The 17,812-nt window shown below is 39.3% G+C and overlaps 1 protein-coding gene across 4 annotated transcripts in view; it reads right to left on the bottom strand.

Moving 5' to 3' along the window:
• Positions 1 to 17,812, bottom strand: part of EFEMP1 (EGF containing fibulin extracellular matrix protein 1) — a 158,270-nt gene that overhangs the window by 26,821 nt on the left and 113,637 nt on the right. The gene's annotated exons all lie outside the window — the stretch shown is intronic.

The following is a 17,812-nucleotide window of genomic DNA, read 5'->3' as shown; positions in this document are numbered from 1 at the left end:
ACACGCTTTGTCAAAACACAGTTTGGTGAGGAAATCAGCTTTTGCAAGCTGGTCATGAAAGAACAAGAAGCTCCTCTGACAATCCCTTCTACTCCGTACAAGTTGATGAAATTCCTGAAAGAGTAGTTTACAACTGAATTAAAGAAAATAGTTGTTTTTGAGACTATTTGTGGTTGTGACAAAGTGTGGGCGCTCCCCAGAACAGGTTGATGTAGGCAGTATAGCCAAGGACAGGGAGGAATTAACCATTTCAGTCCCCAAAGGTCTACACTAGCGTTAGGTACGGCTTCTGGCTCTGGGTCCCTGGCAGGCATCGAAGCACCAGCAGCACGGAGCCTAGTATGCGTGTAGGAGGAGATCTACTCTGGGACAACTGTTAGTACAGATGCCCATCCAAACTAGGCTTTTTGCCTCCAGAGACCTGCGGGAATAAATAAGAATTGGCTTTGTAGCTAACATGGGGAAGGGAAGGAACAGGCCTGGATGGATTCACTGGACGAGTTTTTTAATACTTTGTGGCATGAGATGTTTCTCTTGCTCCTGGCTGCAGCAAGATGAGTGGGAAGCTTTAGCTATCCTTCCTGAAAAGGCAGCCTTGAGGCCCTTCCTTCTCTTTGTCTTTTTTTCAGAAGGTATTTCACTTTGGTTTCACTCTATTCCCTTCCCTCTTTTAAAGGCATGAGGTTCCAGATTTTGATTTTTCTTGCAAATTGAGTGTATAAGCTAATTGCCAAGGACATGTATCTCTGCCTTGCTGAGGGATGCCCAGAACATAATCAGTACATTGATCAACATAACTGTTTCGTTGCCTGGTTGTCTCTAGCTCGAAGTAGACAGTCAGAAATGTTTGATTAAAATGTAATCTAGCCTTTCCATGACCATTGCAGAGGTTAACTAATGAGCACAAGCCTACAGGGGAACATAAGGGCCTCATATGCTGTTGAATACAGGCCAATCTTGGTTGGTCAAAATAAATTTTGCTCATAAATTCTTGCAGGATGGGAGAAGAGATTTCTCAATTTAGACTTCTATCAAAGCTATTGGAAAAAGCTGTCAATCACACTCAAGGTTTTCATAGATGTCTTGCTGCCTCAAATGCCTTCCAGAGGGATTTAATTCCAGTGTGATTGACTGTCCACTCAGCTTTGCAGCTGTGCACTTCAGGGGGGAAAGCCCATGCTGTGCTCATTCATCTGCTGGATGGCAAAAAAAAAAAAAAAAAAGAGACTAGTGGCTCTTTCTTCATGGAAGTGCTATCTTCCAATAACTGATGAGGCAAGAGATGAACTGACAGAAGATGAATCTAGGAGAGACTGATTACATCAAAGTAATTAATGCCAAGAGCAAAGAACAGAATTAAAAGGTAAAGCAAAGAGATATGTACCTAAGTATTAGTCAGATGGTCTATTCACAGTGGAGGAAAAGTAAACATCTACAAGCACGTTAATTTCTTACCAATAGGATAAGAGGAAGAATTGCTTAAAATTCTCAAGCTAAAGTGTTCTAAAATAAGTTTTTTGATAACTTTATCAATCCTATTATTATTTATGCTACTATGATTTTTGTTAGGTTGAATAACCCAAACCTCTGTCTGCAACATTAAGCCATGTCCCACGCTAATCAACTTCAAATTTCTTGCGTAAGCTTGAGAGGTCTAACGTGGTACTTGTATTTCTCTGTGCTGTTGGCTTACAGACACCCTCATCATGGCTAAGGATTCCACTGTTCTGCTGGGATGCAAACTCTGGACTGAAAGACAGGGCCACTGTCAAGCAGTCTACAACCTAAGAGAGGAGAGAGTGGAGGATTTCAAAGGATGGCAAGAACCAGTCTGGTAGGCAATGATATTTTCAGCCTGTAAAGATTTTTTTTTTTTTTTTTAAGCTTTTGCAAAATACATGAGTTCCAGACAGGAACTACTGAAGAGGAGGGGAAGTTTTTTAACAGACTGTAAACATGTAGGCTTAAGTAGCTTGAAAACTTTCCTATATAGCACCTAACCAACTCCATTGATTTAAAGGCTGGTTTTAATTAATCAGATGCTACCAGTAAATATGCAAAACACTGGTGGAAGACCAATGACAAGATTGGTTTCTAGCAGTTAGTCAAGCATCCTCTGTAGCTAGATCTGTATCTAAACTTATTTAGGATCTAACAGACTATTAGTGTGCTTTGGAGATTTCATGGACAGGCAAAAAGATCAGTATAAAAGAAAAGAAACACAGTGTTTCGGATAAGAACAAGATAGGATCGCTGAACTGATTTCAAAGTTTGAAAAACACCTCAGAGAAATGAAAACTAAGTCATGAAAGTTCTTGTATCCTATTATTTTCAAAAGGACTGGGAAGTGTTCAATGTGTTTTAGGATCAAGTCCAAATGATTTTTAAGGACTCGTTTTCAATGAAAGGAAAATAAAAGGAAGCAAAGCGTGATAGATAAGTAATGGCTGAATACATTAAAACCAGAAATCTTTTCAAAGCAAAGAACAATGATCTCTTATCTACAGAATGTTCAGTAACTAGGTTAATGCTGCATATTGACCTAAACTCTTAGGCTTGATTTATTACTACTTTTATTTGTGCAGTAATTGTTATTTCCCCCGTAAGGCGTCATACTTATTCCATGTACGTGTGCTTGCCCAAAATGCCCAGTAGTAGAGCAAAACCTCGAGCCAGAAAAAGAATCTGAGGAGATCACAGAAAGAACTCCCTGTGACCATACAGCTACGTGTCATTCTGTCCCAAACCAGTTGTGTCCGCTGCATCATTCCGCTCCTCATAATGAAGAAAATGTTTCTGATTTTCAGATCGTAACAATTTTGCAATTCAATTTATAAAAGGGATAAGATTTTACAGACAGGATACTGAGGAGATGATTATTTTAGTCAAGCTAGGCATCACCTCCTACAGAAGTGGCATGAAGGATCTAGTTAGTCAAAGTGACAATATTTTTTCATCTGGCACTGTAAACTGTTCACACTCCTATTTAGAGTCACCATAAATCATAAACTGTAAAGTATCTAGTTTCCTAAAGGAGCAGCTTTATTTCATTAACATTTTGAAACTCACGTTGCAATGTTGCTAATTGTATAGTAATTTATCCAGCATCACAGTGTGAATTGCTGTTTTCAGTCAGCTTTTGGCACTTGTTGCGAGTTGAAGTAAAGCAAAGAGGAAGAGAGAATAAAGAATTAGACACAAAACCGACATGAAGAGTATTTAAAAGGGACAGCACCACTAGATGTGAGGCAAAATGAGATACTCAGCAGAATTATCTGAAAACTACATCCCAGCAATGTAACTGCAAGCTGAACAAACAGCGCCATTCCTTCAGATCAAGGCTACTCCCTCCTATACTTTCAAGCGCTTCCTACCCACCCGTGAATAGGCTCAGTCTGCATTTGGTATTGCAGGCTCGCTCTAGCAAGTTTTTTAGTGAGGGTTTTTAAAATAAAAGTTCCTAGCAACAAGGTGAAGGACTAATTCAGCACAGCGTTCCTATTCAGGACAGCGTTAAGTAATTGCGTAAATTTAGGCATGTGCAGAGATGTCAGTGAAATTGCTGGGATCCAAGCATGTGCCTTAAATGCTGAAACACAGCTAAATGTGCCTTAATATGACACCTCAAAGTATAAACAGTGGTTTTGTTTATTAAAATCAGTCTTGATAAACTTTCAGAAGAAGTTTGGTGGGCACTAGCTATGAATAAATCTTTGCATTTATTCACAGCTTTGCACATTAAGTAGCACAGACACTGATCAGTGAAACTGCATTTTTTCCTGGTTTGTGGATACACATTGATAGTTAGGTTTGTGTTCTGTTTTTTATTTTTCCTTTAACAAACTGAAAAAGCTGCAGATTTGTTTGTAGCAAGAGTTGGGTTGTGGGAGGCTGGGAATGACATTCAACTTCTCACTAGCTGGTCTGCTTCCCATGAAAATGTTTTCATTCAAACTTAGGGCTGCCCCAGAACTGCGTTACTTCCTCATCCTCACCTTTTGTAAGAAAGCAAACAGCTTTTCCCATAAATGCAGCACAGTGTTATAAAAATTTCAGCTCTGAAAAGTGCAGTAAGAAATAGTCTCAGTGGTAGGTAAAACCTAAGAAAGTGTATTTTTTAACTTTGTTGAAGAAAATAGACTAAAGTAGGAATGGAAGCCAAATGTTTAAAAGTATGAAGATGGAAGGTTTTCTCAGGTAAGAACTTTTTCACTGCCTCTGTGCACACAGTGCCTTCTAGAAGGAAACTTTCATCGGTGAGTGGCACCCTCTGTGTGCTAAAGCCCAATGAAATCATAAATCTAAATAGTTTGATAAGTAAAATTGAGGGACCAATGCAAACCAGCTAGAAGTATAATGAGAAATGAAGGGGGGAAAAAAAAAAAAAAGATGTATCTTTAGCACATCTCTTGTCTGTCTCTATCAATCCAGGGTGAATTGAAAGGAGGGGTCCTGACTAGATATAAGGAAAAAGCTTTTTCACCATTAGGGCAGTCAAGAAGTGGAACGCGTTGCACAGAAAGGTTGTGTGCTCTCCATCCACAGGGGTGTTCAAGACCTGACTGGATAAACCTTCCTGGTCTTGAGGGTCTGATGAACCCAGCCTGATCTCAGAGCTCACCCTGCTTTGAGCGCGACGTTGGACTGGATACCTCCTGAGATCTCTCCTCACCTGAATTATTCTGTGATGCTGTAAATATACTCTAAGCTATTAACCAGAATGGAGACCTGTACTACCTTTCTTTCCTCTGACTTTTTACAGATAGTGTTCTTCAGGCAGCAGTTGAGTCAAGTGAAGTTTCTGATTAAAACATTTATGGAGGCCGAGTCACAAAACTTATTTTTATGCAACCTAAGCACCAAACTAAATAAATTCAGGACAGCTGTGAACTGAGAGGTGGAAAACAAACTGTAAGGAAGTCATTTGGTCATCACTAGGCTAAATTGTGAAATTAGTGCTAAGAATAGTTAACAATGGGACATAAGCATTTAATTTTTCAAATTAAGGACAAATGATAGGAATGGAAAAACCTGCATATTATCATTCCAGATTTTAAGGGCTGTTGTCTACCCAGCCCATCCCAATTGCATCCCAACGGGACAGTAATGCTGTCTTGAGTCTGAATTTGTGTGACAGAGATGGTTCTGTAACTTTATGCCATAAAGCTGGAGTGCGTGTTAGCTGGTGCATTGCGTGAGCTTCTGTGGTGTTCTGCAAAGATGGTCTCGAGCTGATCCAGGCAGATCCCACGGCTGTTCTGCTTGGAATGTTATGGCCAAATTAAAAAACATTTTTGTGTTGCCTTTTTGCTATTTTTCATATTTTTAAACACTTAGGATCGTTCTTTCTGGCTGAACCCCCTGAGTGGCCATTCAATCTGTGAAAATCCCAATTGGTCCCTTTGGTCTCTTTAATATTTTGCTTTCAGCCTACTGATCATAGCTGTGGTAGGAGTGTGACTCCACCCTGAGGACAAGGCGCTGTGAAATGGCTCCTTAGCCCCTGTTTGGTCACAGATGAGGCATGTGTATGGAGCCCCCGGGGCTCCCACAGCATCTACGAGCCAGAATTTGCTGAGGCCAGTTTTTGGCTAGGTTGGACATGACAAATACTAAAACAAAGAATCAAATGCAAAGAATGATATAAGCTGCTGCTGCTGCTTTTGTCCCAAATACTAAACACAGCAATAGCATTGTGAAAAGTGTGTGCTTGTTAAGGTATGAAAGTGCAGGTACCTCTAAGCTGTTCAGAGTAGGACAGACTTCTCTCTACATGTATATGTTGCCCAGAAGAACAGAGCTGTAGTAAAGCCCCCGAAAGCTGTGGCAGTACAAAATGATGTCCCTGAATTTCAGTATTGCATATTTTTCCCCACAATAACAAACTGTGATTCCTATGATAATGTTCTGAGATCAATACTTGATTTCTTTTTGATACAGAAATGTTGTAAATTGCATTTTACAGCGAACAATGAGATCGGATTATTTGTACATTGCTTTGTCAGAATTGCAGAAACTTTTGTCTGAATTTCCCTATGGTTTTTATTTTCAACAAAACTATACTGGTTTGTGCTCTCTAAAAAAAGTTTCAACCTTCTGTAGCTTGTAGGGCATGGTATGGTTCCGTTACGATACTGAACATCTGATGTCCACCAGACTGATTTATCAAGGCTTTGAGGAATAGGCTTTACGCTCAATCCACAGGTAGCGGTCACCAAATGCAGAAAGGTGGAAAATTTAACACGCTATGCTTTCTCAAACCGGGCAGCATGAGATACCTCAGAAGGGTACAGATATTGCCAATGTACTTTCCAACAGGTAACCTCGTCCCGACATTCTTAATTATTAAAAGATTGCCTTAAACATATAAATTAGGTTTGTTATGCCTTTCAAAAGCTGGTTTTTTTAACTTCTGGTCTCACTGTATAAAATGCCCAGACCTTTGTTTAAGTTCTTAAATTGCTGGCCTCACTCATATCCCACAACAGTGAGTTCAGGAAGTATTTCCTTTTCTGGGGTCCTCTGACTATACCACCTTTCGGCATCATAAATGAAGTTTTGAATTGCTGCGTTTCAAACTAGGAAACAGCAGTTGCAAGTCTGCTTTCTGAAACTCCTTCATTATTTCTGCATGGTTTTGCCACACTTATCCCTCTTCTCCGTTGTTAAAATCTCTCCTTGTCCCCTAACTGTTGCTTTCTCCTGCTGCGAGCTGCTTCTGTTGTGCAATATTCCCCTTGAAATGGGCTGAGCAGGATTGCAAACAGCCGTGCTCCTCCTGAGCTGTTTGATAGGTAAGAAAATCAAGCAAGTGAACTGTTTCTGCATCGCGAACAGCCACTCGCAGAGCTCCGGCTTCTCTGCTAGCTGGGGAATCCCCCAGGAAGCTTTCACGAGGGTGGAGAAAGCGGAGACAAGACCAAGACTAGTGCTCTAAAGCTGTGCTTAGGGGAAGAGGCTGAGGGTGTTCGAGGGTGTTGCTGGGTGGATCTCCTTGGCTAGTTTCTGGTTTTGGCTTTATTACATGGCTGTGCTTTCAATTTATTTCAAAGGTGCCTGGAGCCTTATAAATCTGCATACATAGTAAGGAAGAGATTCTCTTAACGGTGAATACTGAAATTTGAGTGTAATCATAATGGAGAGAACGTTTTGATTTAAATATATAACGAAGCAACCTTTTCATAAAGGTATCTCCTAGAAATGGTGAATTTTCCCTTTTATAGGCACATAGAGCCTTCTGAGAGAGGAATACTTTATCTTGGAACACAAAGCAGCCCCCTCCCCAAAACAATCACTTGCCGCATGCTGAATAATAGATTAAAACTTATAAATACATTTTCTGGATTGTTCAAATAATGGTCCAATGGTGTTTACAATGGGAAAAACTGGTGGTTTTCTCCTGCACCCAGCTTTTGCAGTGCACAAACCATATCAGGAGGATGGTTATAACTCCTCCAACTCAGGCTCATATGAGCTGTAATGCTCTCCTGCTTCTGCAAACCCCAGCAGCCTGACAGGTGCTTAACCAGGACAATGTTGTTGACTTAAGCCTATCATTTTTATCTGCTTGTACAGTGCTATCTGCACTAGGTGAAAAATACTGGGCTTTAAAGTGTTGGCAATATCTTAGGGTCTTGCAACCATCCTGAACTACTTTTCTACTCCAATAACTTACAAAGAGTGTGAGCTGGAAAGAAAATCTGTCTTCATCTTTCAAATTAAGCCAGATAAGGTTGAGGAAGATCTAGATACACACAGTAAACACAAGCAGGATGACTTTAGATAAGAATGTGGTTTTTTCTTTACCCCTGGGAAATGGGAATGACTTTTGGGTTCTGCACACTTTCCTGATTTAGTCTCCAACAACTTCTGGGAGGAATAAAGCAAGGTATCTTCCACAGCCTATGGGGGCAGATCAGTGGGTGCTCCAAAGCCTTCCTTATTTCTGATGTGACTATGCTCTAACTGCAATGCTGCCTCTTGAAATATTACTGCTTTTAACTAGCCTGAAGCGTGACAGGCAATATGTTGTTTTATCTGGTTCACCTTTATCATCTGAAAGTTATGTGGAGAACTTGTTCCTGATAAAAAAGTCCCTTGAGAACAAGAAAGTGCTTTAAATACTACAAGATATAAAAGTGCAAGTAAGATCTGGTAACGCAGGTGCAAAACAAAATGATTTCAAAATTGATGTAGAACTTGGTAACTATTTTTAAGGCACTTGATAAAGATATCTATTTCTTGAAATGATGCTATCTTTAGCAACTTAGATGAACCTTCTCCAAGTACTGAATGGTATTTGTTGCTTATAAATGTGTATTTAATTCCACCTCTTTTTCTAATACAGCCCAGATACCCAAAATTCTCCATGGAATAAGTCTAGACAAGAAAGAGATTGCTTTTTCCATCTTTCTGATCAAGACAGTTTTAGAAGCTAGGTCAAGTCAGCTAAAATCACACTTAAATTTCTGCTCACTTTGCCATATTTTATTCCTTTCCTCTGTGCAAGTCTGTTGTTAAATGTTAGCTTATTGGCAACCTCTTTAAAACCATACAGAAAATTGTTACCTGTCAGAAGTCCTTGTATTTTCCAATTCTAGCTACTTCTGGTAGAACGGGCAGCTGTTACAGTATTGATAAGGATTTCTTTTTAAATTGTTAATGCTAAGGGGTATGCAGTAATTGATTGGCCATATTACTGTTTTTCTGGCATCATGGTATTTTTTCATCCTGTAAGCTTTCTTCCCCCCCCGGAAAAAATTTACTCTTTTGAATTTTAATTATTGGAAAAACAAACTTCTCGATCTTCATAGAAACACCAGTTTTACACAGCAATCTGACTTATCAAAGTGTTTCTTTTTGTGCAAGTTACAGCTGGTAGTGGAATTTAGGTGTCAATAGTATCAAAGTTAAACGAGATGATTATTTACTCAGAGGCCAGCAGAAAGCCAGTTCTTCATAAAGACCATCTTTTTGAAAGAAAAGATTCATGAGCAGACAGTGACTAATTACTTTGAAAACTCAGGCTGAAGATTTTACTGGTGTTGATGGACAATAAACATTCCTGAAGCCATTCAGACTCGAAACTTTAAAATCACCATGCTTGAAGCTTTAAAATCACCATACTTTCCGTTGCTTTCATTATCTATTGAGGTTTGATTGCACACGTTATGACCAGTTACCTGTTAACAGAAATCCCACCCATGCAGGCATATGCATATAAAAATCCTTGAACAAGTTCTGTTTGTACTCAGGAAATTACATAGAACATCTGTTCAGGCATGGACTAGACATGCTCAAGTGCAGTGTCAGATTTGCTTATATCATGTCATACTGGGTCATGCATTAGATGAGAAGTTTACTTCAGATTAAATTCAGCTTGTAAAAGAAAGTGCAGCCATGTCTTTTCCTTTTCAGAACTGATTTAAATTGGCTTAAACGATGCCTAGATATGTTCACTCAAAGGCATCGATTTTTGTGATCAGGAGTTAATAAAGACAGGTTCAGAGCTTCCCAAATTAAACATCTCCTCCCAGGAGATACACCTTCATACACTGAATTCTGTATCACCCTATTTAAGAATTTTACTTATTTCTGGGGTTAGTCATCCATGCTCATATCACTATCCTTGACCAAACAAGTACCATTTTTCCCACCTCCCACAAAACTAGTGTTTTGACAGTAAGAAATGAAAATATAAAAGCTGTGTAAAAGAAAACAAAACAAAAACCCCAAATGACAAAACACAACCAACACACTTCCCTCTCCGTGCTTCTAACTGCAGAATGAATTACTAGGCAGAATAGTACGGGGCACTTCTCAGTTAGGTGAAGTTACTTATTTAAGGTATGCAGTAACAGCAGCAGATAAAGGTCTACTGAATATTGAGCTATAAAAATGCCTAATTAAGAGATTGGGATACATTATGTCAGAAAAGGTCCAATTCTTCATTTCTTAGCACTGTAGCTTACAAAAGTGTGTGTTAACACACGTTGTTTTCTTAACTTTTTCAGCTTCAACGGTTCAGGTTTTACCATATAATTATACATAACAAAATTAATCATTTCTCCACTATATTTACAACAGAACTTTTAAGATGATTTCAGATCAACAAATAAAACACGTGAATGAGCATAAAAGGTATTTTAAAGTAACTACTTCATAGCTCTGTAATTTCCAAATCCTTCCTGTATTTTTAGTAAAGTTAAAAGGTAAATGAAAGAAGGTACAAACGGGATTCTTGTGCATTTAGTAAGCTCTTTCAGGTTAAATTTTGCTGTATATTGAATTATGGCAAATAACTTTCTCTCCAAAACTATTGCTTTCTGGCTGCTACAAAACCAAAACTTAGCAAATTCAAGATGAAAACAGATATAATCTTTGAAATTTCATGCTTTGTATCCATGAACCTTACATGGCTGATTACCTATTCCATATATTCTTGTCACATACAGAGAGAAGAGAGCTTACTAGCGAAGTTCAGGTCTTTAGATCTTGTGGATAGAAGCAATTGAACTTTGACAGGTATGTGGCAAACTTCCCTTTGATAAGAACCCTTCAGCCGAAAAGATGCTTAAATTTTGCATGAAGTATTATAGAACAGGCATAAATTATGACAGGCCAGAAAAAATAGCTCAAAAAGCACCACAGAGGGGAAAATGAGAATAAATATTTTTGAAGTATAATGAAAGGAGATGGCCAAGATCAAATTATATGAACTCATGAACAAAAGGTAAAAGTTGTTAGTTCACACACGCATAGGACAAAGGGGTTGCCATAATCTTGTGTTGTACAAGAATAGTTGACTATATCACAAGATATGTAGAATGTTTAAGATGCAACCTGGTAAGCTGAACTCAAAAATTACTCTCTTGTGGTTTCCACCAGACCAAAAATATCTCACTAGTATGGTCATTGCACTTGATAAGAAAATGGCAAAATAGCAAGCCTAAACAATGTAATTAATTCAAGTAATGGTGGAGACTGGTTTGCTTGGCTATAGTGCAGCAGATATTTTTCCTTAGTATAGGACATGCAAAGGAACACAGGCATCACTAGCTGGTACAGTGAGGAATCAAACAGACCACTTCTGTATTTATGGGAAGTTTTGTTCTTCCTGTAGGACTATTTTGGCACACACAGAAAGGCAAAGATAAACAGTAGCTTTCATCTTCCATTGCGAGCGAAATTAAGAAAATCATTTAGAGAGAAAATAAAATAAGGAAAACAACAATTCTGAACTTCAGCTCATGAAGAAGTTTTCCAGTTGCTAAATCAGTGTCCTATCATTGGAGATGCTCAAGAAATGTCTTGGACCTTTAAAAAGTGTGTGTCTAATGCTGAGATGCTTTAGAAATGTTCTAGGGTTGGAAAAGGTAACTTCGTAACTCAAACTTCAAAAATGAAAATAAACCACAGATGAGAGCATTTCCATTATATAGTAAGTAATCTGAAGCAGGCATCAGGTTTGAAAATGGAGGAAACATATTGGTTGAGAGAAAATTACCGTGAGCAAACAACTGGAGAAAGGAGGAACATACAACCTTTCTCAGCAGGCTAAAGAACTATAATGCAGTAGTCCAGGATGAAGTAACTGCAGACCTGCTCAAAGCAAACACATTGAGAACATCGCTATAATCCTTTCATGGAAGATGGAAAGAATCTATGCACAAAGTGGCAACAGCATGACTATAAAGTTATCCAAGAAGTGGGCTAAAAGTAGCTGCCAGGATTCCCTCACATTGCTGTCGCTGCCAGGGAAACTTTCTATATTGCTGCAATGCTACAGACTGCAGTTCATTGACAGCGGGTATTGAAACAGGGAACAAAAGCCAGCCTGTGCTCTCACAGATTATATTTTATGTGATCTGATGCTACTGAATGCAACAGATGACAGCTATCCTTCCTTGTAGGGTTCACCGACTTTTAGGATGCTTGTGTCTGAGTGTTCGTAACAGAAACAGAGGATTCCTTGAAGGGATAAATAAATATTCTGTGCCTTTTGATGGGGTGCCAAGCATACTGGGATGCCCAGTCAGGACCAGACGTAAGCGCATTCTTCCCCTTTGCTATCTGGTGTTATTCCTGATTGCATTATGAAAAAGACCTCCAGCTTAGTGAAATGCTGAAGGAGGACAGATGGCTGGAGGTTTGGACTTTCTTCAGGCCATGTGCCTTCTGAATACATTTGCTGTGTTTTGTCTGTCAAAATAATAGAGCTACTAAGCAAACAGGCTTTACAATCAACAAATCAAACCCAAAAGTATGACGGTCAATGTGACTACTGTACAATCCCATTTTGCTTGAATAAGAAGCCATGAGAACTGCTAATGAGTTTACTTAAACTGCATAATCACAATTCAAGAAGCTAAGGTAAATACAACTTTCGGAAGCTTGCCTGAATCTAGGACACTTGGCGTGATTAGCATATGGTATGAATCTGTAGCTGTAACATACTGAGCATATTCCTGCAGGGGTCAGAATAATGGAAAAGCAGTAAGTAACTAAAGGAAGTGAAGCAGCTGCTAGTATTTATGCTTGTGATGGATGTTCACAGTAAAATGGTCAGACAGAACAGAGAATATCTATCCAAGGTCTTGACATGACACTCACAGCTGTGCAAACAGTACAGATGGGAAGATGATTCAGAGTGGCCAAATTTTGAAAATGCCCGAAAACAGGCCCTCGAGCCCTCAAAACAAGATGTTTTTTTGTGACCTCCCCTCTGGTCCCTCAAGGCTATTAAAGAGATGCTCCAGAAAGGGCTCTCTGCAGCAAAATGCAGCGGTTTCACAGATTAACAGCTTCAACAATTGGTTCAGGATGGGCTGATGAAAGATGATCTCTGCATGAGGTACCCAAATGTACAAGAAATTAATTGGTACCTATGAACACTCAGTACAAAGAGCTGTGAAAATGTCAGCTTGTATCCTTCTGTGGATTCTCTTAGACGTGCAAAATTCCTACAGCTTTTCCAAGTAATTAGCATTCAAATGGCATGTGTATCCAGGTCAGTCTCTTAGGGGGACTACTGCTGGCAAGGAGTATTCTCCACTTGCTGAAGTACTGCAGCAAACGTATGTACATATGAACTGTGCCTGAGTAAGCGCTTTGATGAACTAATGGCATCCTGAAACAGATAACTACACCTTATCTTTCCTACCACAGCTTCTGTCCTCAGCCTTTCCTCAAACTAAACAAGTCTTGTGTTGTTGAGAGGAACAACTCTGGAGCTGAACTTGTCATAACTCAGGCTCTTTCAGTGCTTCTTAAATACAGGTAGGAGAACTTGGGATGGTGCAGTATTTTACAAAAGGCTCTCCAAAACATTTCTAGGGCCAGCCTAAGAAACTATTATAGGTGTATTTTAGGCTGTGTCTATATTAGCAAATAGTGTGGACCCACCGGAGCAGATTTAGAAGTTGGTGCAGAGGCTCCAATGTCCCAGTACGTGTGTTTCTAAGGGTCTCTGGGCTCTCTTGAGTCTGGTCCTGGAGCCTGAATGCTCGTTAGCGGTTGTGGCATATTAGTGGAACTCCTACAGTGCATTTCAGGTTTAGTTTCATCTGAACAGGATGTGGTTTGCGTGTTCTAGACCGCTCAGTGAGGCAAATGAAAAGGCATTAAGTGGAGCTCATTAGGAGGTACATTTCAGAATGCAGTCTGCACCCCAGCCAAAACGTCAATGAAGAGCGCCTTGCCGGAGCTACACCCAGACTCTCCTACCTGAACCAGCTCTGCAAAGGGCCAGGCTGAGTGCACCTCCACTCATCCAATTTTTATGTCCTTATGTGCTAGTTGCACATCCCTGACATATATATACACACACATATCTGTCAAAAATATTCAGTGATTTCTGTATGGAAAACAAACCATCATGAACTGTTCCCCCTTCTCCTTCTCACCTTGAAGAAGGAAAAAAAAAAAAAAGAGAGGAATCCTAGAGATGCAAAATTTAGGCTTGAGTTATTTACACTAAGTTAACTTGAGGTAAAAGCCTAGATTGAGTATGGTAAGTTACTTTGAAAAGAACCTAAAAACTAAACAACGCACCCCACCCCCCAACCCTTACCAATTAAGGGTTCCCTAAAATGATTTTGCAGGAGGAAAAATAACCACAGCACAGAAAACAAGTTAATTCCTTTCCTTCCCCCCCCCCAAGAAGGAAAAAAAAGCAACCAACCTCCACCAAGTCTAGGCAGAACTATCTGGAAAATGTGTATGTCTTCCATGTAAGAAAGCATTGATATCTTTTATTATAAGATGTCTCCTCCCTGTATTTTACAGTCATGGTAGCCCAAAGGGTTATAAGGAGACTGGAGAAATACAGGGATCTAATCTAGCTGAGGAGCAAAATTTAGCTCACTTTATTGCTTGTATTGCCAACATGATAGGAAGGCAAAGAAAAAAGTTTTTTTCCCTTCTCAAGTTTACAGGTTACTTAAGGTACCAATGCCTGGTCTTTTTTTCATTCAAGCATCATTAACATCCTAGGAAAAGCTAGTAATTTGTTACAGACTAGATTTGACAAAATTGAATTAATTGGGTGATTTTCTTTTGACTTCAATAGCAGCAGACTCAAATCACAGAGAGCCTAGAAATATAATTCAGTCTTGTATGCAGGCAGCAGAGTGTAGCTATTTATGGTTTTTATCAGGCAAAAAGTGTCTGTGACTATTAGCTCAGTGATTTGCTTAAAAATATTTCTTACTCTGTGTTTTGCTTTTCCCAATTTGAGTGACACTCTCCCAATGACAGGTTGGAACATCTGAGTGGCTTCCTGAAAGTGCTGGCAGGTGCCACACATGGGAATCTACCTCAGTGACCCGTTCAGCAGCCCTTTGAGTTAAAAGCAAATTGAGAAGTGACAGCGAAGCATAACCTTAGTTAAGGTCAAAAACTCAGAATTTAAGATACAGTCAACATGTTTTAAGTTGAAGCACAAAAACTCAGGGCTCTCTGTGTAGTCTACATAAGAGATCTTCCTCCAGAATAACCTCTTCTCATCAATTTTGGGGGTTCCTGGCACTTACTGCTCATGTACAGTATCTTATGAATTTCCTAGGAAATTTTTGCTACCCCCACTTCTGACATCAACACAACTATACAAGAACACATTTCTGATCACTAGCAGTTATAAAAGTGATGTATATCATAGGAAATTGTAGTCATGTCTATGGCGATGTCTTCTGCAAGGCAGAGTGCTTTGCTCTCAACCTGCCATCTGTGCTGTTCATGCGCTGTGTGGTCTCTAATAAATAACAGCACGCCCTGCAGACAGAAAACTCTCACCACTGATAAATATTGTAGTTGTCACTTTTCTTCGGGTCAGAAGTTAAGAAGGTATTACGTATCTTTTGTAACTCAGGCATACGGCCGTGTTGTGGTAGATTAAGAAGTGCAGAGAATCACGTGCCTCTCTGTTCCTCATTCCTGTCAATAGGATCTGGCCACGCTGCATCACGCTTTACCTAAGGATGAAGCGCAGCGCATCACTGAGGCCTCTTAAAGTCCAACAGGACTAGTGTTGGATATGCGTGTCTGTTCCAAGCACAGAAACCAACAGGAGTGCGTTTGGCCTATCGTACCCTCACTATTCAGCATTTAAAAAGGGAGTGGACGTTTGTATTAAAACAGAAGGCCCCTCATACTCTAGTATGATGTCAGTAATACAGCTTCTCAGAGCGTGTTATTGTTTTAAACAGAGGTCTCCACACTTTCACATTGGTTATAAAATACTTAGCGCTGCTGGACTGGAAGGAAAATGTCATACATCTGCAAACAATTAGAAGGAGCTGGACTTCATATTTGATTTACTAAACAATAAAACAAGCTTAAGTGTGACTATATGTGTAAGTTACACTCCCTAGGAGCCTCAAGCAGTTATCATAGCAAAGTCTTTTAACCATAATTAAATAAATCCACAGTGGGACCATTGCTGATCAAGATTATCTTTTATAAGATATTTTCAGCAGTGAAAAGCATGAAGATCATGAAGTTGAATGCATGCTTTAAGTGCTCCAAAAGTCTTTTATCGTTTCTTTCAAGCACACTGTCCACTACCCTTTTTCCAGCTGGAATTCATTCAGCACAATACATTTCAGCTTTTAAACACTAATATTTCCATGCTTTCTGCATTCAGATTGAAATTTTGGCATGAGGAAATTAGTAGCAAAACTCTGATTCAGTCGAGCCCAAGATTTCACCATAGTTGGTGTGTCTGCTAGTTAAAAAGTTCTGGTACTATAACAACAGTTAGTTGTTGTCATAAATTAACCAAAGATTTGTGAATTGAATATAAATATTTAGCTCCAAGTTTCAGGGAGCCAGAACACAGAGTAAAATAATAGTAATGCATCACCACCAATCTTCTCCTCAACGAAACAAAAAGCTCAACCAGTTGTCAGTCTCCAAGTTAACCCTAACTCCCAACCTTTATTTGGAATATAAGGTATCAGTACTACATGCTGTTAAACTTTCCTACGCTACCCTCAATTTATACACCTAAAGCCAGTGTAGCAAAAGTGATGTTCACGTTTGGAAATTTTCTAGCATTACTTGCATTTTTTAATCAAACAAAAATGTTGTTACATGCTAAAGTTGAAGTGGTTTCTTGTGATTCACCAGCGAAGATGAGAGTGTCGGCCACAGTAACACAGCATCACCTGAAGGAGGGAGTGCTGGATCAAGCACAGGAATCTGGTACTCTCTTCCTGGTTCTGCTGCTACTTTGCTAAGTTAGTTTAAGGAAAAAAAAGCCAACCCATCTGCCATCCTTGGCATTGATTTTCTCTTGATAACCCTAAGTGAACGCTCAGGGTTAAGGGAATCGTGGTACTGACCTCCTGCAGTAGGTTCTTTACTGACATTCTTGAATCAGAGTGACAGAAATGTTGAACATTAGCAGATAAGCCAGAAATGCAACTCTGAGGCTTTGCCTACAAAAATAACTTATCCAGCCTCTATGATGATTACTGTGCTTCAGAATGACAGGGAATTTACTTACTAGTGATAAATAATGTTCTGTATACATGAACACCAGGGAGAAAGGAACTACCACTGTATATTACAGCTTGCCCTGATTATAGTCACTCAAGTACTATTTTATATGATTATACTGTTATGGGCCACAAAGTGGAAAAGATGAACCATAGGGTCAAGTTTTGCCCTCTGTTTGCATGGGTATCCCGCTAACATACTTGAAAACCAAGTTTATGAACACGGAGTAGAAAGTGTTTTTATGAAAGAAAACAAAACAGTGGACAAAACGTTTGTTACTTCAGCAAGTATAAGAGTAAACTATTTACATAAAATAATAAATGCAACAGTCTTAGTTTACAGTTGCGTTTGTGAGTCTGGTTCCTGAATGCATACAATTAATGTTGCTAATGCCCTGAGAATTTTGGCACTGTGTGTGGTGCATGTACGCTCAGATGAAAGCTCTTCATTGCCATAGTTTCAGAGACTGGCTAGACTATGACTGGAAGTGAGCTGGCAGGGTCTGCGTACAACTACTTCCATAGAGACCAGAAGAACACAAGCTGTTCAGATGTTTGGTTGCTACTGCTTGATCATACATAACAGAAACACTGTATTCCTCTGTGTTACACACTGGTCTAAGCAAGAGTTCATAGGGTGGTTATTTTTTGTTCCATTCAGTATTCACTTACTGAAAAATACATATCTTTGCAAATCTTTAGAAATCATTTATGTATGACTTGCTATGTTGCCTACTTTTTTCAAAGCGCTGCCTCTCCTGGACATAGTTAATACAAAATGTTTGACTAAAGTTGCATACTTGCATTAAGGTTGG

The sequence above is a fragment of the Balearica regulorum genome, chromosome 3 (assembly GCF_011004875.1).
Source record: "Balearica regulorum gibbericeps isolate bBalReg1 chromosome 3, bBalReg1.pri, whole genome shotgun sequence".
Taxonomy (NCBI): Eukaryota; Metazoa; Chordata; class Aves; order Gruiformes; family Gruidae; genus Balearica; species Balearica regulorum.
The sequence above is the reverse complement of the archived record's forward strand: the minus strand, read 5'-3'. Positions and strand labels throughout refer to the sequence as shown.